Below are 27,038 nucleotides of genomic sequence, written 5' to 3' on the forward strand. Positions count from 1 at the left end.
TTTTTAATTAGAAAATCAAATTGCAGAAAAATAATACTTGTATACAAAGATAAAAACACACTCAAAAACCTATATGGTTCTTTATATATAACATATATATGTATGTAAATGCATAGAAATGATCTGGAAGGATACTCAGTAAAGTGACAACAGTAGTGGCCTCTGGGGAGAATTCTGGAATTGGAAAGATTTTCTTTCTTTCTTTCTTTCTTTCTTTCTTTCTTTCTTTCTTTCTTTCTTTCTTTCTTTCTTCCTTTTTCTTTCTGTATTTCATTTATTTATCAAGAGAAAGAGAGAATGAGCAGCAGTGGGGAGGGGCAGAGGGAGAGGGAGAAGCAGACTCCCCGCTGATCAGGGAGCCCAATGCAGGACCCTGGGATCATAACCTGAGCCAAAGGCAGATGCTTAACCGAACCACCCGTGCCCCTCATTTGTCTTTCTTACAACAAGAATGCATCTGGGGCGCCTGGCTGTCTCCATCTGTAGAGCAGGCAACTCTTGGTCTCAGGGTCTTGAGTTTGAGCCCCACATTGGGTGTAGAGCTTCCTTAATAAATAATAAATAGGAAAAAGAATTCATCCATGGCTTTTTACTAATTTTTTTTTTAAGGTGGTTTTCTTGGGGCGCCTGGGTGGCTCTGTCTTAAGCGTCTGTCTTCGGCTCAGGGCATGATCCCAGGGTCCTGGGATCGAGCCCCACATCGGGCTCCCTACTCCACTGGGAAGCCTGCTTCTTCCTCTCCCACTCCCCCTGCTTGTGTTCCCTCTCTCGCTGGATCTCTCTCTCTGTCAAATAAATAGATAAAAAATCTTTTTAAAAAAAGGTGGTTTTCTTAAAGCACAGGGACAGGACTTGTGGACAGGAAGAGCTGCCTTACTTTTGAAATTTAAAATTTTAATAAAGGTGAGTTGATTGAATGAATTACTGAAGGGGTCTGCAGTGAGACCTGACATCCACACATCAGGCCCCGGGAGCTTCATCCACTGAATCAAGAGTGGAGACCCTCTTTGGCAGCAATTCTGCTCTGTGAGATGTCACAAGAACTTGCCTTCCGTTCCATTCCTGGAATGCTAAAATTGGGGAGCTATACAGACTGGCTAATGTCCCTCACTTTACAGAGGTAAGGAGAGATGGCCAGGCAGCCAAAGCTGCAGAAGGATCACAAGAGGTTAATGGGAGGCAGAGGGAGGCAAGTTGACTGTACCCTTGTTTGACTTGTAATTTGTGGTCTCAGAGACAAGTCCAGGCCCAGGGGCTCCTGGCTGTTCCCAGAGCCCCTGGATTCAGTCCTAGCAATTCAAAACCAGTCTCGAGCGATGGCTGCTGCAGTTGATAGGGTCCTGCCTGGCGCGTTTCCTCACTCGTTCTCACTATAACTCTGAAAGGTAGCTTCCATTGCTGTCCCCATGTCACAGAGGAGCAAACCGCGGCTCAAAGAAGGGAAAGATTTGGCCAGGTTCACTCAGGTATCAAGAGGCAGAGCCAGACTCGTCCTCATTATTTTTGAATCTTTATCCCCAATTCTTTCTGCTGCAGCAAAATTCCTTCTGGGATCACCATCTGCTCCCCGCCTCAGTTTTTCTGGGCATGAGCCTTAGCCCCAGCCTGACACGTGTTCTGGGAAGAATCCAGTTCTGAGGCTGATCTCAGGCAGAGGACTTAACCGAGGCCTTGGGATGAAGCCCACGAGAGGCAGTGCTGCTCGGTGAGGACGGGAGAGCACTTGGCATCAAAAGCACCCGGGCTATCTGGCTTAGTGACCTTGAGCAAGTTACTCAACATTTTTGCCTCTGTTTCTTCACCCATAAAATAGCAATGATATGAGAATCTCTCTTGGGGATGTGGCAAACATACACCAAGATAATAATACACGTAAAGTCCTCAGTTTGGTGTCCAGCATTTTATTAGCTCTCACTAATATACCGAAGGTGCTGATGGCAAATATTTATGACGGAACAGCCCTTCTGCCCTGGTAACATGAATCTTGTTTTTTTTTTTTTTTAAGATTTTTAAAATTTATTTATTTGAGAGAGAGAGAGCACGTGTGAAAGACAGCATGAGAGTGGCGGGGGGAGGGAAGGGCAGAGGGAGAAAGAGGGGGCAGACTTCCCACTTAGGGGAGAGCCCGAGGCTCGATCCCAGGACCCTGAGATCATGACTTGAGCCAATGGCAGACGCTTCACCAAATGAGCGCCCCAGGTGCCCCTGAGTCTTGGTTTGAGTGCACGCTTGTACCACAGAAGGAGCTGTGTCAGAGAAAAGTGTGACAGCAGTCTGGGAACTACAGAAGAGTATTTGGGGCTGGGGGATGCTGAGCCAGCCGCCAGCCGCCAACAGGGGGACATGAATCCCCAAACGGGAAAACAGGCCCAGTGTCTTTGGAGTAGTTGGTCTGAGAGGCAGTCAGAACTCGTTGCGTGGGGAGTGAGAGGGCTGCGGCCAAGGGCAGTGTGCCAAGCAGACAGACCAGGAGGATGGCCTGGGACAGGTCTTAGGGGTACTGAGGATCCACAGTGAAATCAGCCAGATAGGATCCATGAGCCAGGTTGCTGATTTCCCTCCTCCGGGCTTTTGTGTCTAGAAGGGAGCCGGAGAGCAATGAAGCGGAGGGCCAAGGTACTCAGAAGACTGGATCCCCAAAGCAGCCTCAAGTCTTGGCAAGTGCTGACAGGGAACATCCAGTCTTCAAAGGTCAAGGAGAGGGGCTCTCTAAGACAGTTCCGTAACATTTTCCAGGCTACTTCCTGTTGCCTCTCCACACCCTAGTCCCACCGGAGCCTAAGGCCAAACAGCTACCAGACTGTGGGGGCAGCCAGTGTGGAAGGAAGCTTCCTAACCCAGCTGAGATGTGGGGCACTCTCGTTCGCCAGTTGCCGAGTCAGCAACCAACCCAGAAGCCACTCTTGAGCCTCCCTCACCCTCCACCTCACTCCACACCCACCTGATCACAGACCCTCCCTAGGATGGCTAATTTCTTTTTTTTTTTTTAAGATTTTATTTATTTATTTATTTATTTATTTATTTATTTATTTATTTATTTGATAGAGACAGCCAGCAAGAGAGGGAACACAAGCAGCGGGAGTGGGAGAAGAAGAAGCAGGCTCCTAGAGGAGAAGCCTGATGTGGGGCTTGATCCCAGAACGCTGGGATCACGCCCTGAGCCAAAGGCAGACGCTTAACGACTGCACCACCCAGGCACCCCAGGATGGCTAATTTCTTCCTCCCTGCTTCCTCAGCCCAGACCACCACGCGCCTGGACTGAAGTAATGGCCTCCTGGCTGCTGTCCCCTCCTCCCATCCACCGCGCATGTGACCACAAGAATATTTCTAAATTATTATCTGAACAAACCACCCCTCTGATAAAAACAAAATAAAACAAAACCCCTCAGTGATTCCTCATTGCTCTGGGGACCAAGTTCAAGGTCCTTGTCAGGGTTTGTAAGGTCCCTGCTCTCCTCCCTGGTCCCATCTCTTGTCATTACCCATCTCCTAATTTCCGCTCCAGCGGGATGGAACCACCTACAGTCCTCAGGCTCTCACCTCAGGACCATGGACTAGAATCTGCCTTTGAACCAGCTCCGCACAGCAAAGCTCAGAGCACAGCTCTATGCCTCTGTCTCTCAAATTCTGAGAATTCGAGTCACCTGGGATGTTTATTTAAACAATGCAAATCCCCGGGCCTCACCCTAGCCCAGCCAAGTCAGAATTTCCAAGGGCTTGACCCCGGAAGCCGCGTATTTAACAGGAATCTCAGGTGACCCTCTTCATCAGGGAAGTTTGGAATCATCGTCAGTGGTTCTCAATCTTGGCTGCCCATGAGAATCACATGAGGGAGCTTTATTTATCTATTTACCTATTTATTTATTTATCGGAGAGAGAGAGCACAAGCAGGGGGAGCAGCAGGCTCCCCGCTGAGCAAGGAGCCCGATGCTGGACTTGATCCCAGGACCCTGGGATCATGACCTGAGCCGAACACAGACGCTTCACCGACTGAGCCACCCAGGCGCCCCATGAGGGAGCTTTAAATCGATATCAGTGACTGAGGATGGTTGTTTGGGGTCCAGCGTGGCTGGCATCAGGATTTCTCAAATCATCCCCAGGGGAGTCCTATGAGCTGGGCAGCCAGAGTCGAGAGCTACCACGCTGAGTGGATAGTTTCAAACGCAGCCGCGCAGACTAGGGGCAGCAGGAGCACCTGGGAAGCTCAGTGAAGGCTGGGACGGGCCGTGCCATGGCCCTCCAACCCCGGAATCATAGTGGGGAATGGTCTACAGAAGGTCAGAAGGGGAACCTGGACAGAGAGCCTCCCTCCCTGGGGCCTTTACCTGCATAGAGGGAGGCGGTAGTAGTTCCAGAGCGCCGTGAGCTGGAGGGAGGCGGAGGGCAGTCTCCCGGATCCGGATCCGGAGCAGACCTGCGCAGTGGAAGCGTCCAGCAGAACACGCAGAGCCAGAGGGGATGGCGGTGGCCGTTGTGCCTGCTCCTCCCCCCCCCACGCCTACCCAGGCCTCCTGAACGGGGGACCCAGAGCAGGGTGTGTCTGTGGGATGCCATCCCACGCCAGTGTGGAACCCGACTGGGGTGAGGGCAGGGAGAGGGGCAGAGGATGGAGAGAGCTCGCTGACTTCCCAAGAGCCTACATTTGACAGATTACAAAGTGCTGTCTGCCGCGCAACGGCATTGGAGCCTCAGGATTACCCCTTGAGGGGATTTTCTCCCCACTTGCAGGTACAGAAACAGACTCAGGGAAGTCACAAGTCCAAAGCTGGTCAGGAGCAGAGCAGAGCTTGGGCTCTGGATCTTCTGGCATTTTCCCTCTCAGATACACAGGCAGCAATGCCTTCCCTACTCATTTTGTGCTCTCACACCCAAGCACAATGATTTCACTCAGAAGCACCCATCCTCACACGGCTTAGTGGCACTCACTCTTTCAAAGACCCACTCGTCCATACAGTGGCTCATGCCCTCCGCCCCAAGGGCACATGCCTACGCAGAGTCAGGGACATGCGCACTCTCGGTCTCCAGCAGGCCCTCACAGACACAGGTGCAAATGCACCCACACCCACTCTCGTAAACCCCTGGCGGCTCTCCCTCTTTCCCAGAGGCCAAGTCTCTAATCTTCACCTTGACCTCGTTCAAAGTGTGTGCTGGGGGTGAGTCTGGGCCTCAGAGTGGCAGGGAAGCAGCTGTCTGACGCGAGCAGCCCATCTCTCATCCCTCCACCTGCCACATTGTGGCTCCAGCCCCGGGGCCAGGAGGCTGCCCACTATCCGGGAGGGAAAATCCCAGAAGATCCAGGGCAGCAGCCAGGGTTGACTGAGTTAGAGAAGCCAGAGCAACGGAGGTCAGAATAGAAACCCACCATCACCCAGACCCCCCCTCAGGCCATTCTGAGTCTGGAGCAGGACCCTTGGGTGGGGAGGTCAGACCTAGTTGGGTCTGAAGCCTGTCCTGCCACTTCCTAGTGTTGGCTTTGAGCAGCTCACTTAACGTCTCTCGGTGCCAGCCACCTCCGCTGTGAGGCCGGGCTGCCAGCCCTGCCTGCCGTGCCGCGCTGATAGGAGGATCCGACTGCAAAGGCGTCTGGCACAACAGGTGGAAAGGATTCAATCAATAGGGGCTGTTTTTCGTCATCTTTGCCATTATCATCAACGAATTTTATCATCATTGTGAATAATGCTCCCAGGTGTGGCCCACTGCAGAGCTCAGCCAATGAGCAGATGGGCTGCGGTGGCCTTTCCAGGGCAGAGCAGAAGGGCAAGCATGGGGGTGAAAGCAGGTCCTGGGGCAGAAGCTAGAGAGGGCAGCAGTGAGTGAGGGGGCTCCTTCCAGCGGGGGGCCGACACAGCAGGTCAGGGGCTGAGCATGGCCTCGGCTACGTCCCCTGGTTCAGAGGGCAGTTCCCGCCCTGTCACGGAGGCAGATGGAAGCTGGGGGCCCTTCCCTAGCCTTCAACGCCTGGTTTCTATCCCTCTGAAGCTCCAGATAGAAATCAGGGCCCGCCCAACAGCAGTGCCCCCATTCTCCTCGTTACCTGTTACGAGCGCCCCGAGCCAGCCCACACCCTGCTCACCGTGGCTCCCTGAGAAGCTTCACTGTGTTCTCTAAGCACCCCAGGGAGGCTTGGAGGGGCAAGATTTTTTTCCTTCATGATGAGTCAGACTGGGAAGCATTTTCTGCTACTTACCTTGAGATGGGAAACTGAGGCACGGGACCCCAATCCAAGTCACAGGGAGAATCCAGCAGAGCTGGGGCTGGGATCCTTGACTTTTACTTCCACCTCCAGACACTGACCACAGGTCTGGGAGGGGATAAAAAGGTCTCTCTGGGCTGGCCTGAGTTGAGGGGTCAAGATCTACATCTTCTGGAGCGAAGGCCAGATTTAGCCAAGAGCTGGGGAGCGGCAAGACCTTTCCAAGGCACCCCCAGGCCTCTGTTAAATGAGACCGAATGGAAGCTGAGATGGGCCGGGGTAGTACACGGAGGCCAAGACTGCCCTCTCTGTGGTCTGGGCCTAGCTGAGGAGGCCAATTACCCAGGAGCCCCTGCTCCCCAGGGCCCCATCACTAGGAGCAGCTCTCATCACCTCCAAGCCCAAGCGGATCCCCCTTTATCAGCCCCCCTGGCACCAGCCTGTCTGAGCCTCCCGCACCTCCGACGCCCGGGACATTTGTTTTGGTATCTGTGGTGACTGTGGTCAGAACATAATTGGAGTCGAAACACCCACTCGGACCCCTGAAGGATAAACAAGCTGGGCTGGGGAAGCCCTGGAACCGATGTGAAGACAGACATAAAGACAGTGGCCCGAGGAAGCCAGGCAAGCTGGGTGTGGAAGGGCAGGCAGGGAAGGGAGAGGGTGCAGGTGGGAAAAATGAGGAGGAGGCCAACCCCGAGCCTCTGCTGTTGAGAAGCCAGGGTTCAGATGCCAGCCAGGAAAACCTCCCCAACCCTGCCCACTCTGGTCTGCAGCTGCCCGCAGGAAACTCCGGGGCTAATGCCAGCTTTCCCCAGCCTCCGGGAAGTCTGCGGCGCAGACAGGCAGACAAGTTCACAGGGCCGAACCCCGGAGCCCATCCCCACAGGCTGCGGCTCAGTAGGTCTTCAGGCCCAGGAGTCACACTGGGAAAAACACCGGTCTTCACTGATGGGGACATCTTGGCCTTGCCTTCCAGGAACGTGGGAGCGGGAGATAGGGCCCTGCCTGGCGCTGGGACGTGCCATCAGGACACAAAGGTCCTGGAGCCAGGAGGGGCCCCGCCAGGATCCCGGCCATACCGCGAAGAGCTGGGGGAGGAGCTTACAGCCAGGACACCCAGGCAAGGTCTGCCAAGTAGACGGATGTTCAGTTGTTTTCCTAGGACTCCAACTGAGGCAGCTGGGGCTAAAGGAGGCCTGGCTGGCCTTCAGAGCCTCGTTCTGCCAGCTCCACCCTTGGGGCTCAAGGCTTTTAAAGGGCCAGAGCTCTGAGTCTCCAGGGCAAGCAGCTGGTTGGCTAGGTGGCAACGCAAGGCCACGCGTGCTCTGCACGTCAAACTGCAGCCCTGCCCAACCTCAGGAGAGTGCCTAAGACCATACCCTCAAGGTGTGTGTGGGGGTCAAGCGGCTTGAGAAGGGGCTTGAGAAGGGTCGGGCTGGAGCTCTCTGGCAAGCCCAATGTTGAAGCCGCAAGTCTCCTGAATCTTAGGACCCATTTGTGCCTCTGGGCGCCTCACCACTTACGTGGAGGAGGGAGCAAGGAGTGGGTCTGTGGGGGGACAGGGGTCCTTGAGTGGAAAGGGTCCGCGCAGCTCACAGGCCTGTGTGTCTGAACAATCAGTTTGCAGGGACAGTGAGCACTCCAGATGCTGAGGGCTGGGCTTTGCTGGACCCCCACTGCCCCTGTTACACCAGTAGCCCCTCTCTCGGTTGCTGTCAAGGGTCTCCCAGCCAAGACAGGAGTGGGCAGCTACGGCCTTGAGTCTGGGATGGAGAGCCTTGACAGGCCAACCGCATTTCAGGGGAGCTCGGCCTGGGCGGTGAAGTTGGGACTGGCCGCGTCCTCCCCAGCTCGGGTCCCATTGTTCACGCCCACCTTCTTGGTCCCCAGCTCTTCTGAGACGACCCCATTTGAGGATGACACCATATGCGGTCTCATGTGTCAGACGGGTACCGTCTTTTGGTCCCACTGAGGCAAAGGGCTCTTTCCCTCAGCAAGACCCCCCCCCCCATCTCCAGCAATCCCCTGCCCCGCTCCTGCAGAGCCCACCTTTCCAAAGGCACTTCCTCCAGAGCTGTTGTCCTGGGTTTGAGGTCTGCCATCTGGTGGACATTGCCGTAACTACTGCTACCGCCTCCTGGGGCCTCGGCCTTCTCGGAGGTGTGGCCAGAGAGCGGCCCAGACCCCAGAGAGACAGGGCCCCGGGGGAGGCCGGTCTCCCAGCCCAGACCCGTGAGCACGCCCACATCCTGCTTCCTGGGACAGGGATCTCCCAAGAGCTGGGCTTGACTGGCAGCAGCAGGGCTCAGGTGTTGTGCTGGAACCTCCAGGTAAAGGCTCCCTCTGCTCCACCCACTCCAGCCTCAGGAAGCCCAGTGGCCACCCCCAGCCTCTCCTTCTGGCCCGTTTCTCCGTCCAGAACTAGAAAGGTGTCGTAGGCCCCAGCCCTGTTTCCTAGAGCTGAGAAGTCCCGTGTGTGTTCCAGCTGAGAACACACACTCAGTGACGGGGCACCTCTCCCTACCATCCCCTCAACCCCTTTGCCTGGGGCTCCTCGCCGGGGCCAGACCAGCGAAAGCCCACTGGCTCGTAGAGTTGCCATGAGGACCCAGAGGTCTGAGGATCCACCCCACAAACGCAGACGGAAGGATGGAAGCCCTCATTACAGGATTCCTCCACGTGCCCCAACAATGGTGAATAATTTATGTACAAGGCGGAGAAGACAATAAATCAGCAGCAATGATTAACGTGAGCTATTTTACGTGTGAGAAAGATCTATGGCAGGAGGCTGCCAGGTTGCTGGTGATTAATGCTGCTGTTTGCACTGGCTTCTGGGCCTTTATATTCAATTATGGGCCTGGAGTATGTGGGGGGTCCTGGGGATGGCATAGGGGAGACAAGGAAACAGGGACCAAATAGTTGATGCCTAGGACCAAGGCTGAGGTGACAACAGGTGGCAGCCTAGCCCTGTGGACACCTTTACTGATGAAAAGGTAATGTTAGTGGGACAGAGATGTGCGTATTTCTGGAATGGCAGTCACTTTGCCCCTGGGATCACCAATAAATATTTGGCAAGGGGGTGCCCTGGGAAGGGGGCACAGATGGAAGGAAGCGTCCTTGGGAAAATCTGACCCTTCCGGAGTCAAACGTTAGGCTTCTGGGTCCCCCTACTTCCTGTGCTGCCACCGTCTCAGGGCTAGGCGCACCAGCCAGCCAGCGTGGGGGGCAGGGGGCTGTGGTTGCTGCTGGAGAAAGTTCTGTCAGCAACAGAGCCAGAGAACCAGGGCCTATGTTCACATCCCAGCCAGGGAGGGTGGCAGGGGGACAGCCTGGGGAAGAAGTTTCTGGGTACCCTCCTCCCAGCTGACCCAGGAAGCCCTAGGAGGCCCCCTCCCTGTATTCCCACACTTAGGCCTCTTGGGGTTAAATGATTTCCCCCTGCCCAACCCCTCCCTGCCCTGACTCCTATCAGCTCCTTCCTCCTCTTCCTCCTCCTCCTCCTCCTCCTTCTCCTCCTCCTCTCCAGTGACCTCTGTGCAGTGTGGCCCTGCCTCCCCTCGGAACCCAAGGCTTATCATGAGGCACAGGGTGGGTGTGGGGGGTCTGCCGGGGGCTGGGCTGACAGCTGGGCTCCGGGACCCTCTGGAGGACCAGGGATGTGAAGGAAGAACTCCCTCCCTCCCCCAGCCTGGACGGGAGCCTGCTGTATAAGCCCTTCTACCCACAGGCCCACACTGTGGCCCTCCAGGCCTGGGGTGGGGGGAGGTGTGCGAGAGGAGGGAACACCGTCACCTCGTGGGGGGTGGGACCGGGCGCCAGAGGAGGCTGGCATCGGCAGGACGGAGGTTCTGGCCCCAGAGAGAGTTTCTGGCCCAGCCCCCACCCCTTGCACACCCTGCAGCTTCGTGGGAAGTGGTTCTAAGTCATAATACTGTACGACTCGGTGTGCGAACCGCGTGGGCCCGACATTCCACGTGTCTGCCTCCACGGGGCTCGGCTCAGCGTCTGGGTCCGAGAGCCTGTGTCCGAGCACCTGTCGTGTCTGTGTGAGCGCCTGTGTGCTGAGTGCAGGAACACACAGCCTCGAAGCTGAGCCCCGGCTCCGGCCTCACTCACAGCCCCCTCTGGCCCCCATTCCCCAACAACAACCACCTTCCTCAGCCCCTAATCCCCTGTTTGCCTGGCTCATCCCCTGGACTCCCCGGGACTCCATTAATGAGCTTTGGCCGCCCCAGGACAAGCCCCAAATTAACCCCCCTGCTGACCCCGACACGGACACCTGTAATTAGGCCCCGAGTGGCTGAGGCCTCGGGGCTCCGAGGGGTGAGGCAAGGCTGGGCTGGGACCGGGAGCCTAATGCCCAGGAATGCTCTAAGAGCTGCTCCTGGCTCCAGGGCCCGCCGCCTGGCTCATCTCTAATACCTCACGAAGCCTCCCAGACGGGGCTCCAGGGGGATTACCCCCCAGAGAGGCCCTGGAGGTGGGCAGGGCAGCTCAGTGGGCCCACCCTGCTGGCTCTGGCCTGGGGAGGCCTTATGGAAGGGGCCAGCTGCCCCCCGGGCCTCAGAGCCCAGCCACTAGCTACGGGGTTTTTAGCAGCCCGGAGCCGGCGCTCATGACAGCAGCTGCCCAGGGAAGAGCCAAGTCCGGGCTGGCGGGTGCGCCCCCTCCTCCCCGTGCCAGCCCCTCCCTCCCCCAGCTTGTTTTGTTTGCTCTGCGTAGCGTGTCCGGTAGCTCCATCTGCATTAACCCCTGACCCCAACTGTAACTCTTCCTCTCCTCTGACAACTGTGTTTACCCAGCTCTCTTTCCCGCCTTTTCCCCTCCTGCCCGGCCTCTCCCTCCCGGGGAAAGCTGCATTCTCCTTGGGGCTCCCCGATCCCGATCCCGGCAGCTGGGGAGAACCTCTGCCCGTGAGGAGGCCCGGTGCACATGGGCACCAGTGATGTGGCTGCAGCCGAGGGCCTGGCAGGAGGCGCGCACACGGGTTTGGGAGCGGGAGTGGACTGGTACGGTCACCTTGACGTGTGATCTGAACACTTACCTGACATTTTCAACGAACAGGTCCTTTGACCCTGCAACTCCGCATCTAGGGATTTGTCTATGTATGTCCTGCCCTTGTGCTGAGACGAATATATATCATGAGTATTTACGGCTGTGCTGTAGGAGTTACAGCCTGCGAACACGCTCGGTGTCTAACTAGAGGACCAGCTAAGCAGCAAAGCCGTAGCCATACGAGGGAGGACTACGCAGCCCTTCCAAAGCGCATCCACATGTTCCCACCGGTGATGATCCCCAAGGTACGAGGGCAGCGAGGTGCAAACAACAGAACAGAGTAGAGAGTATGCCACCATTTGGGGAGGGTATGGAATAGGCAAATTAGCATTTACCAATTTTTGAAAATACGTATTTTTAAATCTTTAAGAAGTCACTGTGGAGGCTCAGAGGAACAGTGGGGGCGCCGAGGGCAGGAGTGAGACTCCTTTGTACTTTATGATTTTTTTGACCTTTGTACGTGTTTTACCTTTCAAAAACAAACAAGTTTATGGTAACACAAAAATAAATAAAATGCATATATCCTGGAGCCCAACGATTCCATTTCCAGAAATCTAGCCTACAGAAATAAACGAGTGCGCAAAGAGAATACAAGGATGGTCTGTTGTTTAAATGTCATACAGTGGAAACAACTCACACACTCACCAATAGGTTAATCATTGAAATAAACGATGGTGTATCCGAACTGCGGAATACTGAGCGGCCATCCAAAAATAAGGCCGATCTACATGGACTGGCAGGGAACCGCTGCAAAGACAAGTACAAGAGGAAAGAGCAAATTGCAAACCAGCACAAAAATATCATTCCATTTATGGAAAAAGAGATGGAGCGGGAGGGAGAAGGAAGGAAGGGAAGGAGGGAGGGAAGGAAAGAGGTAAAGGAAGGAGGGGAAAAAAAGAAAACTAAATGTTTCTCTATGTACATATATATCACATAAAGGTATCCCCCGAAGTCCGGAAGGATAAACACCAAAGTGATGGCAGAGGGACAAGGGGAAGAGGACGTCCACTCTATGCTTCTGCATCTTCAAGTCCTCCTTGCATAATTACACAACCAAATAAATAAAAGCTTGATAAGGAACAACAGCGCCACAGTCACTCGTCTGGTTTCCTCCCACCACACCAGCTTCTGGAACTCGCATGAGCAACATGGTTATTATCCTCATGTTGTAGAGGGGGAAATGGAGGCTGAGAGAGGTTTTACAACCTCCCCAAGGTCACACAGCACACCCAAGCCAGAGTCAGTCCCCAAAGCTCATAGCTGGTCCATACCATCTCTCCTTGGAGATGCCATTTCTTCCGTGTTCTGAGCCTGCTCAAGGGTGTGGACATCTGGGTTGGGGTTAATAATTTCCCCCTTATGTATAGTACATGGTGGACCCCCTTCCCTTCCTGTCCACCTCACCCGCTCCAGCTCCCAGAGGACCCACTGGTGAGCCCAGCCAGGGGTGCAGCTCCCGGCCTTGGCATGGCTGCCAGCTTCCCCATCACCTGCTCCTGTTCTGGCTCTTTTTACCAGTGAGAGCTGAGTACCCGTTCCCCGCCAACATCCCCCATCCTGCCACAGAGCACCCCCTTAATTACAGTTAATGGCAAAGACCATAAGAGCTTTATTAACTTTATTATGGACCCAATTAGCAGCTAATGCCCCATGACTACTGTCCCCCCCAATAATCCCATTAAACATAATGAAGCAGTCTTCTCCCTTCCCTGCTGGGCGGGGGCCGAGGGGACAGGGAAATCCATCTTCCTGGGCCTGATTCTGCCCCCTCAGGCCCATTGGACACCAAATCAGGCCTGGAGCTTCTGGGGGACCAGGGCTGGGTGCGAGAAGACAGAGATTAATCAGCACATATTTTGATGCCAGCCACTGAGCCTACACACACACACAGACACACACACACACAGACACACACACACACACCCTGGCTGATGTCCAAACAATTCCTTTCTTGAATCAGGGATGTGGAAACACACGGTCCTCAAGCACAACCCTGTCCAGCACACAGATGTCCTCCCCGCCTCGTCCAGGAGTTCTCAGAGTGAGACGTCCAAGTCCATGGCCCCTGCCTGGGCTTGTCACCGAGGGCGGGATCAGCAGCTGGGAGGCAAGGAAGGCTCAGGGCGAGGAGGAGTCATTCTCCCCCAAGGCCCACATCTTCACCATGCCCCTGGCTCTTTCCCTGCTTTGGCTGACGGCTTTGATATTTATTCAACATTTACGAGGTGCCAGACACAGTGCGAGGCCCGCTCTCACATCTCACTTGAGCCTCACCACATGCCAAGGAAGTATATGTAATTTCCCCCATTTCACAGGTGAGGAAACTGAGGCTCAGAGACACAGCCAGGTTTAGAAACGGGTATTCTACATGATTTGCGTTAAAAGATCTCTCCTCTCTCCTTCCCCAGCAACCCACCTTTCCCCTCCAAAGGCAGAAGAGGCAGAGATTATGGGGGCTGTTTCCTATTTACCTAGACGGGGAACTACAGCCTAGAGCAGATCCGATGGACCATCGTGGGAATCACAAGACAGCCCTAGTCGGTCTCATCCCACGTCCACCTTGATGGGGTGAGGAGGCTAGAAACCAGAGAACACCCCGAACACTACTGCCACAAGAGGCCCCTGACCAGCTATAGCCCGCGCCGCCATCCAGGATCTGGCCTGAACCAGAAGGTGGGAGGGGCCGGGCTGTGCAAGGTCAAGTACAGCAGGCTAAACCCTCCTTACCCCCATGATCCAAACCTGAAGACTGGGGATTCTGCTCCTTGAGGGTCTATGCTAGGGGTCTTCATCCATCCCCACCCCAAGTATAAGAACTGCCTCAAGATGGGGTGGGGGTGGCATACACTGTCCTGAGCCGCGGCCCCGGATGGAGCATGAGGAGGGAACGCCGAGACTGACAGAGTGGAATCAATGACTGCCCTGCACAAGGGGGCAGGGGCTCAGGAAGGGAGACCCTTGAACCTTTGCTTGGAAACAGGCTCCCTGTTCCCGCTCCCCCTCCCTCGGGCTGGCCCAGCCTGGAAGCAGCCACTTGAAATGGGTCCCAGGGAGCCTGGGAGAGGGGCTGGCCTGGCTGCCGCCCCAGTCAGATCCACTTCCCCACCCCCCCACCCCCGCCTTGGGCCCAGCCCCAGCTGGGGTCAGGCGAGAGAGGGAGAGAGCTTTCTCTCTAGATCCATCCCAGTCAGCCTCCCTCCCTGCCACACACGCCCAGCATGGCACCTCTCCAATTGTTCCAGCCCTGGGCAGGCGGGGGGATGTGGGCAAGTCAGCACCCTCTCCTTTCCCAAAAGGCCATGGGGCTTGGGGAGGGGGCAATCCTACTCCCTGGGGTTACTCCAGGGCAGGGCACTGGGGAGCCTCCCTGGGTGGGGCCCCCATTCTTTTTGCCCTAGATGAGTGTTCTCTGACACCAAGCCCCCCCACACCCGCCCTCTGAACAAACAGCACCACCCTCCCCACCCGCCTCACACCCAGAGGGATCTGGGTGCCCGGGTAACCTCGGCTGGAGATATCCAGAATCAGCTAACAGGGAATGCTGAGAAGGGTTTAGGGTCGAGAGCAAGTGAACTGGGGGGCCTTGGGTAAAGTTAGCCTGTGCCGAGGCACTGGGTAGGGGCAAGTACTGGCTTTACCATTTCCTGGCTATGCCAGCTTAAGCAAGCCTCCAAACCTCTCTGAACCTCAATTCTTCATCTGTAAAATGGGGCTGAGAATAGAACCGACTTCATAGAGCTTTTTGTGAACATTAAAGTTGTGATATATATAAAACGCTTAGCAAGTATCTTGGAGATACTTAGAACACAATGAATGAGAGTTGTATTGTCTGCAGGGTGGGATGGTCCCTAGATTGGCAATAATAATAACAATAATAATAGATAACATTGTTAGAGCACTTTAGGGACCACGGCCCCGTCCACTAACCCTATGCCTGGCTCTTACTGAGAAAGGAGGAGAGAACTCCCGTCTCCTCACCTCGACCCTCCGAGGCCTTCGCTAACTATATAGCCCACCCTGGCCTGAGGATTTCAGAGGGCTCAGTCCTGGCTCACTCACGGTAAGCCCTAAAGGTGCCCCCCATCACATTGTTATCCGTGCCCCCCCACCACACACACACACACACACACACACACACACACACACACACACACAGTGTTCCTCCTACTCCTTCCTTTCCCTGGAGCAAGGAAGAAAGAGATACCAGAGTTTGAAGGATGTGAAAATTAGCTGGAGCTGAGAGAGGTGTCAACTTCAAGGCATCCCCCCCCCATCTCTGCCCAAGGGATGGTGTTTCCACAAGTCTCTGCAGGGAGACCCCCACCCCGCCCCAGGTGTGGACTGACACTGTCGAGCAAGGAGAGAGAGTGAGAGAGGTGGCTTGCCAGCTAGAACAGCAGCCCCAGCCTGGGGGCCTATGCCTGGGCTGGGGCCACCAACCCACCAGCCCAGCACTCAGAGTCGTGGCCAGGGTGGGAAGAGGCCAGAGAAGGGGTCAGTCTGACCTTCTGGATCGAGCTTCCTTGGCCAGAGCTGAAAGTGCCAAGGGTTTGCACCAGCTGGTTGGGGGACCACGCTTTCCCTGAGAGGCAAGAGGGACCTAGGACGTTGCCCTTATCTCCACGTGCCTTCCCAACCCACCTCTGGCCTGTCTGAAGGTCTTGTTGGAGTCCCTGCCTCGATTTCCCCACCTGTCAAAGAGGGCCACCAGCTGTTCCTTGCTCTGCCTTCTGGTCAGACTGAGCGGCGATGGGAGCGGCGGGAGAGAAGACCGTGGCATCCTGTCTCTGTCATCGTTAACAGCCACAATTATTATTATTTGGAGAGACGGGCCAGAGGTGGTCAGGGATGCGGTTGGGGTGAATGAAATGAAGAGGTCCTCGGTATGTGCCGTCTCGCCAGGTTAATACTCCTGCCTGTCGGCCTGACAGCTGCAAGATTGATTACCCAGGCCTTCCGCTCTTTATAACTCGATCAGTCGAATTAATCTCTGGCTGTCGGCCCATCTGATGCCTGAATCACAAATTTAATTTGGAGGTGCACGGCTCCTCCCCCATTCCGTCTCCTCCTCTCCTGCCAGCCCCCTTCCTCCTCCGTCCCTGCCTCCTCCTCTTTCCCTCTCCTCCCCTGGCCTTGCTTCTCCCCACTTCTTCCTGTTCCTCCTGCCCCGGCTTCCCTCCACCTCTAGGGCCCCTCAGGGGGTAGTGGGTAGAGGAGGAGGGAGAGGGGGGTGGGTGGCCCTGAGTCAGCAGCCCCTCTGCCCAGGCCGGGGGAGGGGTCATGTTCAACCACCCACCGGGCAAGGCGCCCACCCCACCATGCTCCACCCCAAACGGAGAAAGAGGCTTAGCTGACACTAAGTAAGACATATTAATGTACTAAAGACTTAATGAAGTCGGGGGGGGGGTATGGGGTGGAAAGTGCTTGCTTTATTAGTTTATGGCCGATTAATGGGGACGCCATTACTGTGATGGAGATGGATTGCTGCTGTCAGCAGCCTGGGCTGAGGGCCGGCCGCCGCTCTTCCACGGGTGGTGGGTGCCCTGAACAGAGTCAGGGAGAACTTCATTAGAAGCACCTATAGGATCCCACCTGGGGAGGCCCTGAGGCCAAGCTGGAGGGGTGGGGGCAGGGCTCAGCTCTGGGGCTTGGGAGGGGAGTTCCAAGGGGTCAAGGGCTGGGAGCAAATATCAGTTGGGAACTCACCCCAAGGCAGCTGGGCAGGGAGGTGGCCCGGCTCCGGACCCGGGTACAGCAGGGGCTCACTAATGTCACCTGGAGGAAAGGGAGGAGGAAACTAAAAGGACAGAATGACCAGTGCCCACTTGATCGGCCTGAGACTCTTCTCAGGAAAGAGAATGAAGAGGAAGGGAAGGGAGCCCTAGTCCCTCCATCCTTCCTCAGAGGGGGATAGTGCACAAAGACCCCAGGTCTGCTAGGGACTGGCCACTCACTGCCAGGCAGAAGTCTGCCCTACTACTCGAATCCCCAGCACCAGGGCCAGACGCATCACCCCACACTTTCCAGTGGAGTGGAGGGAAGACCACATTGCCTCAACTACCTGCCAGCTCCTGACCACACATGCAGCCAAGGTGGAGGGGGAGAACAGGGCGGCTGGACTTGGGGGAGAGCAATGGGGGGATGGGAGGGCAGATGCTACCCAACCTCTGGGTTTTCTCAGGCCTGGGGGACAGGGTGCCCCAGTCACCGGGCAACTGACCCAGACAACCCCTCGGTGGCATCCCCCTTCCCTCAGTTCCTTCTCACCTCCATGACCCCAGCTCCACCTTGCTTTCTATGACAAGGGAGAAGTAAGGGCTGGATCTAACATGGCTCTGCTCCAAGGGGTCCCTCTCTGTTTGGAAGATTCTAGAGGCCCCGGTCTCTCAGGAGTATATGACATTTTGACATGGTCATTTTGATGCAGGAACATTAAACTTTCTGACTTTTTTTAAATTATCAAGTGATGTTCAAAACAGGCACTCTTGGGGCGCCTGGGTGGCACAGCAGTTAAGCGTCTGCCTTCGGCTCAGGGCGTGATCCCGGCGTTACGGGATCGAGTCCCACATCAGGCTCCTCCGCTGGGAGCCTGCTTCTTCCTCTCCCACTCCCCCTGCTTGTGTTCCCTCTCTCGCTGGCTGTCTCTATCTCTGTCGAATAAATAAATAAAATCTTTAAAAAAAAAAAAAGAAAAAGAAAAAGAAAAAAACAGGCACTCTCCAATTCCTCCCTAAACCCCACTCTGTCCTAAACCCCTCCCAACCTCAGCTCAGCCCTGAGAGGCATCAAGGATGAAAAGAGATTCTAGGACAGACTCAGAATCAGTCTGTTGACCCCAGTACATGGTACTCAAAATACATCTTTACATTTTGACACAAGTTAGACCAAGCGACTATGGCAAAACGACTGAGCTAAGTGTCCTATTTGATCTCTTTGGCCTTCTTGCTCAGTGCGCGATTCCATGCACACACGTGTGCCCAAGTCCCTCGGCCGCCAGCGTGCAGCGGAGCGCCAGGCCGTGGCTCTGAGTGTGCGCCAGGGCCCACGTCTGTGTGTCGGGTGTCCGTCTGCATCTCAGGTGGACACTCCCTCCTGGGGCACTGACGTTGCCACTCTGCCTGCTCAGGCCTACGGCCAATCATTGGTTCGGGGGTCACACCTAGGCTCCCTCCCCAAGGTAGCAGCTACCTGCTCAGCCTAACTGGGAAATAAATACCCGTTTCTGAGAGTAATTTAATTATTGGCTCCTGCGGACTAGTGGGTAATTAAATTCCGTAGCTCCCAAAGTAATTAATTGCTATGCAAATAGTAATGCCCTCTGCTTTGGAGAGAAGGATCTCGGCCTGGGTTTGCCCTGCAATTAGAAGCTAATAATTACCCTGTCAGTTCCCAGCCTCTGCCCGGTAATTACCTGCTGCAGCCCCACCGGTCACCGAGGGCCGTCACCATCACCGTCACCAGCTGCTGTGGTCCTGGCTGCGGCGGCCCCAGCAGCCAGGGCAGGGCATCTCGGGTTGTTCTTGAGGTCCTCCCCAGGCTGCGCTGTACCCACAAACCTCAGGAGCCCCAGAGAGACGCCCTCACTTCTGACCAAAGGCAGCCAAGGCCAGAGCCTCCTCAGCCTCCCTTCGTTAACAGAAGCGGAGCCTCAACTCCTCATGTGTGAATTCCAGTTAGGTCAGTTCAACGAATGCACACGGAGAGAGTCCCAGCTGTCGGGAACTTTCCCAAAGAGCATCTAACAGTTACTCTTCATAAAAATCATGTTTGCCATACGATTTTCTTAGACACACCAACCGGGCTCGGCTGAGCTACGAGAATGGGAGAGGGCAGCCACCACTTCGTAGCAAACACACACGCTCTCCTGGTTATTCAGGAAACACTCATGTAGGGCCTGCTGGAAGGGGATTTGGACAATGTAATTAATATCCCTAATTAGTTGACCTTAAACTAGGGAGAGTATCCCCCGTGAGCCTGACCCAAGCAGGCGAAGGCTTGAGAGGGTTGCGCTCTTCCCGACGCAGGACACCGCAAACAGAAGCAGGGTCTCCCATCGCTCTGCCCTCGCCAGGCTCCCCGCCTGATGGCTGTGGACAGCCTTGCCAGGGCCCGGGGTCCAGCTCATCCCTTCCCACCTGACTGCCCGACCTACAGATTTTGTACTCGCCTAGCCGACCTCCAGAGTTGCACACGCCAGTTCCTCGGAATCAACGTCCTGCACACAACATGTATGCATTAGAATCCATCCACGCGTGGCCCCTCTCAGGCCCACCTCCTTAGAAGGAGCCAGAGCATCAAGAACCCGGGATGCCAGCCCCCACAATCACATCAGCCACTTCCTTGTACTAAATCTCTACTCCCTGTAGTAAACCTGACTGACCTACAGAGACAAAGAAACTGGAGTCAGATACACGCCGGCTGACCGAAGATGCCTTTGCTAGGAAGTGCGGAAACAAAGTGTGGAGCCAGGCGCCTGACTCTAGCCGCAGGACATGGCTCCAGGTCTCGAGTCCCAAGTGGGTTACATCTGTGCCGGAATGGGAAGGTATCTGTGGATCCCCACGCCCCGTAACCCTCAAGTGTCACTGTGGTTTAGCTGCTTATTCATTTCTTACCTGGATCTCATCCCCTCTGTCAGCTTCCAGCCCTCCGTCCCAAGTCTCTGATTCCCTCCTGCAGACGTGGGCCTGGGAGCAGCAGCACCATGTGCCTTCTCGGGACGGGTTGCTCCATCTGAGGAATACCCAGATCGCACCCCCTCTCGATCCTTCTCCTCCAGGTCCAGTGTTTCAACTGAATCCCTGGGGGAAAGCGTCTCGGTGTAATCTCAGAGTTGGGGAGACCCTGGGGAAGCTGGACGCTGGGCAGAGTGTGTCTGGTGGAAGAGGACTTGCGGAGACCTCCCTGAAGGGCACGAGGCTGAGAAGCTGTCCCATGAGTCTGGGAGAAAAGCAGTGTAAAGAGCAGAAGGGGCCAACGAGGGTGAGAGTCCCCATCCTGCCCCACACTTGGGCATTTCCCCCTCACCCTTCAGGTCTCTGCTTCAGTGTACTTCCTCCAGGAAACTCTCCCTCACCCCTAGAGGAGGGTGGGCCACATGCTCCAGTCTCTCCCTCCCCTCCTTCTGTCCTGGGCTGGGTGAGCAGAAGAGCACAGGACACAAAGGATGCAGGTGAATGCCTTGAATGCCTTGCCCTTGGGTCAGACACTCCCTGGGATGAGTTCATACCACCTAAAGCAAGATAACCATCAATGCCACTGGAGTGGACGAGACAAAAATGGCAGATAGACAGTGGGCACCAGGAAAGCCAGTGGTGATAAACAGGTTTCCCAAACGTCACATGAGGATGTGGACAGATACTCAAGGGAAATACCAAGATTCTCAATGCCAGAGGGTGAAAGTCACTTGACACCAGTGAGGATCTCATCTGTTTGGGAGAAGGCAACCTTGGAGATGTCCCTTACCTGTCTCCCTGGCTTCACCTGGCCCAGTTTCCCCTCATGGGAGAAGGAAAGTAATGGTGTCCCCTGGTCTGGAGTCCACAGCCTGCCTTCTATGCCCAACTTCTGTTTCCGATTTGCTGCAGGAACTGGTAGGAGTCACGCTCCTCCCCACGCCTTCGTGACGAGGCCGTTTCTGCCTCTTCCTAGAGATTTTAGGACAAAGATGTGTGTCACTTATAAGTTAGTACTCTTCAGAGAGCAGTCTAGAAGGCAGGGGCCGTTTCTCCCCCATTAAACTGGGAGTTCCTTCCAAGCAGGGGACCACGTATCTCCCCTCTAAACAGGGATTCCCAAAGGCAGTTGATATTTCCCCTCTATCTTCCCCCTCAGTGCCTGGCACCAAGGCCTGTACACAGTGATTCACTAAAACAAAAACAAAAACTATGAAGTAGCCTCATAGGACCAGGGGTCTCAGAGCATGGCCAGCGACTGCCGGGCACTCTCCACGCAGTCTGGCCTCCTGTCTTGGCTGGTGCAGTTACTGCTCCACTGACAGCTCTTTAGAATCCATTCAGAGTTTTGGCCCTGCCGTAATCTCTGGGTGATGAATATTTCCCCTAATGAACTGATGGGAATTGGATTAGGCTGGAATACCCGTGTGCTTAGCCTCTAGCTGATTAAACCCCCATCTGTGCAAGTACTGCCTATGAACAGCTCGTTACATATAATTTTTTGAAGGAGGGAAAAAATGATCTTGGTATTTGGGTTTTGCAAAGGAGCAGAGGGAAAATAGAAGCAAAAGGTCTGTCCAGAATTTGGCAGGGTCTAGTTGCTTTAAATCTGACCAGGCCAGGACTCCCCCCCTCCCCCGCCGCCCAGGGCACCCCCACTTCCCCCACTCAGGCCAAGGGTCCCAGAGGTCAGATGTCTGCAGTCTTACCCAGGAGCCCTGCCCAGCGTTCTCCGGGCCCACACCTACCCGTCCCCTGTAAGGAGCATTGACTGGACAGGGAGTTGTTTTGAAAAAGGCAGGAGAGGGAGATGGGGTAATAGTAGGACAAGTCAGACTTGTGTTTCAGTTCTCACCAGATGAGGCTCCAGATCTTTGCTTCTACTCCAAAATCATCCAGTCTCCTTGAAAGAAAATTGTAGGGAGTTTGGAGGCCCATCCGGGTCAGGGACTCTGGGCTATGCCCGGGCCCATTGTCTGTCAGGACCAAGGATAGCACCTGCACCAAGGATCTCCAAACTTCCAGGCTCCTTCACCCATACCTCTTTCCTCCCTGCTGAACGTGTTTCTCCATTCTTTAACACTCCTTCCTTTTTCTCCTCCTCCCCTTCTTCTTTCCCTCCTCTCTCCCTCCTCCTCCTTCCTCATTCCTTCTCCTTCTTAGTCCCAGGGACAGAGCCTGGCTCTGGTTCTTCACCACCAAGTACTTCATCCCAGGAATCTCTCAAGAAAGTTATTTAAGCACCTATGTAGCCTCTGTTAAAAGCCTTATTCCCAGATTGATGCTCACTCACACCGTACAAGAACACACACACACATGCTGAAACATGGTGTCTAGCAGGAAGGAAGCTCAGAGTGATTGTGTTTCAAAGACTGGCTGGCCACCTCTTCCCATCTCCAGTGGGATCAGAGATTGGCCCACCAGACTTAAGTACTCCCAGCATAACTACAACTCTAACTCCACAGCCCTCCCTCATCTCTCCTCTCCTCCCCCCTTTCCCTCCTCCTCCCTTCCCCTTTGCTCTTCTCCTCTGTGTCTCTATGAAAAGTGGCAGCAGCTGCTGGAGAAGGCATATCCTTCAATGAACATCAGCAATTGTAGTGACTGAGTGTCCCAGCCTTCTTTCCTGGTTAATCTAACTTGGGGAGAGTTGAGGTGCACTCTGGCTCTGTTGCCCATGAAAGGCAGATAATAAATAACAAGCCAGAGGCATAAACAGATGTGCAGATAGACGCAGCTGGCGCTTTCCTGCCAAATTACCATGGACGGAACACTGGCAGGGGGCCAGGATGCCTCCCCCTTTGTTTGGAATTTGGCCACCAGGACCCATCCAAGCTCACCATCCATTTGGCAACATCTGAGTGAGGGGAGGGGATGCCAGGGAAGGGAGTGGAAATGCTGCAGGTGCCCTTAGGTTTGGTGAAGAGCTCCGGAGGCTTATCGTGAAGACTCAGGTGGGCAGGGGTTAGTGTGGTGGGGGAGGAATGGAGAGTTATGACCAACCCCACCCTGCAGTTCCCTTAGAATAGCTCCCCACAGGGTGTGGCTCAAAGTGGCTTGAAGGCCGACTCTAACAATACCACATATACATATAATGGGCTCTATGCTGCCACCCTCCTCTCACCCAAGGGTTGGGTGTTCCTGTGATCTTCGATCACGTACAATGCAGCTCAGTGTTGGTGTGGAGTCCAGCAGGCAGGCAGCAGCTGGATGAGAGCCAACCAGAAATGGCCAAATGAAAAGATGTCCCTGAAGACTCCAGCCCTGGGACACGGAATGGGGGAGAGCTGGTTGGAATTTTTGTGGAACCAGGGGAAGAAGCAGGTGAGGAGGGGGAGAAAGCATGAGTGGGGTGGAGGGGGGAGTGTTGCCCAAGGAGATCTGTCTCTGTGGACACCCCCAGATCTGAATTCAGAGAGACACCAAGCTACTTGCCAGGATTCATTCAGATCACATAGACTCTTTTCTCTTCATCAGTTATTAATTCGTCTTCCTCTTGCCAGGCCAGGTCACACAGCTTCGGGAACATGGAACAGTTTTTCCAGTGCCTGATTACTAGCCCTTCTTCAGATAACGTGACACAGATTCCTGACCTGTGGGGATAGAGGTAGGTGCTCTGGTCAACTATGGCGTGACGATGGGTCTCCAGTGGACCCAGTCTTGTAGGCAAAGGCAAGCAGGAAAGTAATATGACAAAAGTCGTTGCCTACCTAGACAAGAGCAGCAGCGAAGTGGAAGGAGGAGTTGAAGGGAGGAGAAACGCAGAGCAGGGAGGCTAGTGTAAGAGCCTGTCGTCCCTCAAGTCCAATGACGTTGGTGGGACTTGCTGATGGGTTGAAAAGAAATTAGAGATGCGGAGGGATAGCATGGCCTTATAATTTATTGTCCAACCCAGAATGGTTTTGAGCATGAAAAGAGTACTATTAATCATTTCACCAGGACAGTAGACATACGCTGGACAATCCCGGGTGAATCTGGGCGCACAGATGCCTTGGTCAAAGATGACCCACGGCATGGCACTTGGGCAACAGGATGTATCGCTGATGCCGACCAAGCAAGCAGTCTGGGAGGCAGAGGGGCAGGATGGAAGGGAGGGAATAATGAGCTTGGAACTGGACTGAGTTCGAAGCGTTTGGAGACATTTGCCTGGAAATTACCAGCAGACCACCATCTTCCAAGCACTTGCTCGGAAATGTGGGTTTCAAGGTTGAAAGAAAAGTCTGAGGTAGATATACAGTGAGTGTCTTTGGACCCAGTTTTGGACCATTTTTAGAAATCTGAATCTCAGAAATACTCATTCTTGTGCAAAATGACATAATTAAGGAGGCTCGCTGTGGCATTGTTTGGGAAAACATAAAGGCCCACCAATAAGGAATTGGTTAAATCTATTATGGAGTGCCGTGTAAAATACATCTGTATGTATTGGGGTATATCCTCATATGCTGGCCTGGAAAATATCTCTGACATGTAAGTGAGAAGAACAAATAATACAATAGTAGTGTGGCATGATAGATCTCTATAATAATTGTTTCTCAACCTAATTTGAGTGTGTGTCTGTCTGACTGAATATGTGTGGTGAATATATAAAAGACCTAGAAGAATACACACCCAATTGTTAAGAGCAGTGACTCACAGGAAAGAGGGTAGGATTAAAGGGAAAGAGGGAAGAGGGGCTTTTCCTTTCGCTACAGATTTCTGGATTGTTTGAAATTCCTATAATCATATATTCATGTACTACATTTAAAAAACAAAAACAATAAAAAAGGATTCTCAAAGACAGATAATGAGTTACCTTATAAAGGTGATGGGGGAAGCTCCGCGGGTGAGAGCCGGGATTGGGCCTGGAACGTGAGGACTAAACCCAAAGGAGGGAAGCTGGGAGCAAGGAGGCCAGGCCAGAGTGTGCCTGGGGGAAGTGGAACTCGTTTCTTTCTTTTTTTCTTTTTTTTTTTAAGATTTTATTTATTTATTTGACAGAGAGAGAGACAGCCAGCGAGAGAGGGAACACAAGCAGGGGGAGTGGGAGAGGAAGAAGCAGGCTCCTAGCGGAGGAGCCCGATGTGGGGCTCGATTCCATAACGCTGGGATCATGCCCTGAGCCGAAGGCAGACGCTTAACCGCTGTGCCACCCAGGCGCCCCGTGGAACTCATTTCTGACCTCCAAAGCTGAGAGAGACAGACTCTGCACTCCACACATGAGGCTGCCCCAACCATTCCCTCCAGACTCCAAACCTCCCCCTCAGAGGACTAAGTTTAAACAAGAGCCCAGCTTTCTTCCAGGGCCCCTGTGTGTCCTAGGTGACCTACTGCTGTTCCAGGCCCCATGCTGTTAGAGAAAAGCCCACTTCTTTCTTAGGTGCCATACTTGCCTAGAAGACCAGCTCAGTCAGAGGCATCACAGTGCTCTGGGTGACCCAGCGCCCTCCACCCCCCAACAGGTGGCCCCAGCCCACGCAGCCCTGACTTCTTCCCACTTCTCTCCTCTCCCCTCATGCTGCCAAAATGCCTGGCACTTCCCCAGGTGAAGAAAATAATAGCCAGAAATTAATTCCCTTCTGGAGAAGAGCTGTGTGTTTGGGGGGTGGGGAGTGAAATCCAAGGGACCTACAGGAGCAGTGACTCACCGGGGCTCCTCCCCTGGGGAGATGGAACTGACAGACAAGGGTGTGGGACGCTTGCAGGCGATTTCCTGACAAGGCTGTCAGCACGTTTCACTCCTCACTCTCCGCATGAGTCCCCTGAAGCTGAGCTGAGCCTTCTTTCTCTCCCTTCACCTTTCCCGGAGCTCTTCCATCTCCAATGCCCCTCTCCCCATTTGGCAAGTCCTTTCCAGTGCTAACTTTCTGCCTTGGTGCTCTGCTCTCCAGCTCTGCTAGGCTGTCTTCTTTTTCTTCTAACAGAAACCCATAGAGTCAGCTTTTCTGTTGGGGTGCCCTGGCCCCAGGCTCCTTCCCGACCACAGCAAATTTTACAGATGACTGGGAGCCCAGGGATGCACAGTACACGGGCAAGAAGGGTTTCGGGGCGGAGTGGGAGGGAGAGCGGGGGAGCCTGTGAGCTAGTGAGCACCTTTGGGGCCGTGTATATGAGGCTCGGGGGCAGGAGGGCTCCGACCATGGGTAAGGGGAGGTAGGAGCACGTCTGAGCCTGTTCATGTTCCTCAGGTATTGGAAGACCACGGGACATCAGGATGGGCAGTGTCTACAGAATGTCTCATCTGTCCGTCCCGCCCCCACTTTATAAATGAGCAAGCTGAGGTCCAAAGAGGTTAAACGACTTCTCTCCCATCATGCAGCTGGCTAAAACTGGCTCTGTTGGCAGAACCAGGATGAGAACCAGGGATCCTGACCCGTGGACAATGCCGTGCTCACAATTCTATCAGAGACTTTAGAGAAAAGGTCCTATTTCTCAGACACTGTAGATGACAGATTTGACTAATAACTTCTCAAAGAGATGGAAAAAGCTAGAATCCCCTGGCCCTCAGGCTGCCTGGGAGACAGTCAGGGCCCTGTCTCTCTAACCCCCAGCAGGTCCAGCAGTGACAGCAAGACCTCTCCTTCCCATCCTGGCTGCTTCCCAGCTCCTTTCTGGGGACACCTCGGATGCCCAGCGGTCTGTCTGGGAATACTCCACATTCAAATTCATCTCCTTGGCTGCAGACAACTCTTGCCTGACCCTGGGTCCCCCCAGCTTCATCGGAGGACCTAGCCCAAGACAAATTTGTCTTCTCTTTATCTAAGCTCTGATTCCAGCCACTGTGCCCTAAGGCTTTTGGTTTTGTTTTTGGTTTTTGTTTTTACTTTTTAGAAGTGTCCTCTGTCTCCCGCCCCAAATCTGGAGAGCTTTTAATCCAGGGTCCCTTGGCAATAGAGTCACTTGCCTCTCCGGAAATAACACAAGACCCCTCCCCCTTCACTGACTGGAACAAAAATTAATCCTTAACATCAGCTCTAGTCATTTGCCATAAATGTGAAATATCAGCGTGGTGACGACCTCCAGGGTTGCATGGCCCAAAGTCCTCTCATCCTCCGGGTCTCAGTCTCGGTGCTGAACTAGCAGGCAGAGGAATCTCGATCCCCACACCACTGTGCCCCAGATCCCCCCAGGGCTTC

At 54.4% G+C, this 27,038-nt stretch overlaps 1 long non-coding RNA gene across 1 annotated transcript; it reads right to left on the reverse strand.

Annotated features, from left to right (window-relative positions):
- Positions 1-12,854: 12,854 nt before the first annotated feature.
- On the reverse strand, positions 12,855-23,185 carry LOC121101308. The gene is made up of 8 exons (XR_005833304.1): positions 23,051-23,185; positions 21,782-21,829; positions 20,717-20,898; positions 19,867-19,984; positions 18,663-19,466; positions 16,958-17,026; positions 15,943-16,794; positions 12,855-13,351 (listed from the first exon to the last, which is right to left on the reverse strand). It is a non-coding gene; the product is annotated as an uncharacterized LOC121101308 (long non-coding RNA).
- Positions 23,186-27,038: the final 3,853 nt, after the last annotated feature.

The sequence above is a fragment of the Ursus maritimus genome, unplaced genomic scaffold (assembly GCF_017311325.1).
Source record: "Ursus maritimus isolate PB19 unplaced genomic scaffold, ASM1731132v1 scaffold_7, whole genome shotgun sequence".
Classification (NCBI taxonomy): domain Eukaryota; kingdom Metazoa; phylum Chordata; class Mammalia; order Carnivora; family Ursidae; genus Ursus; species Ursus maritimus.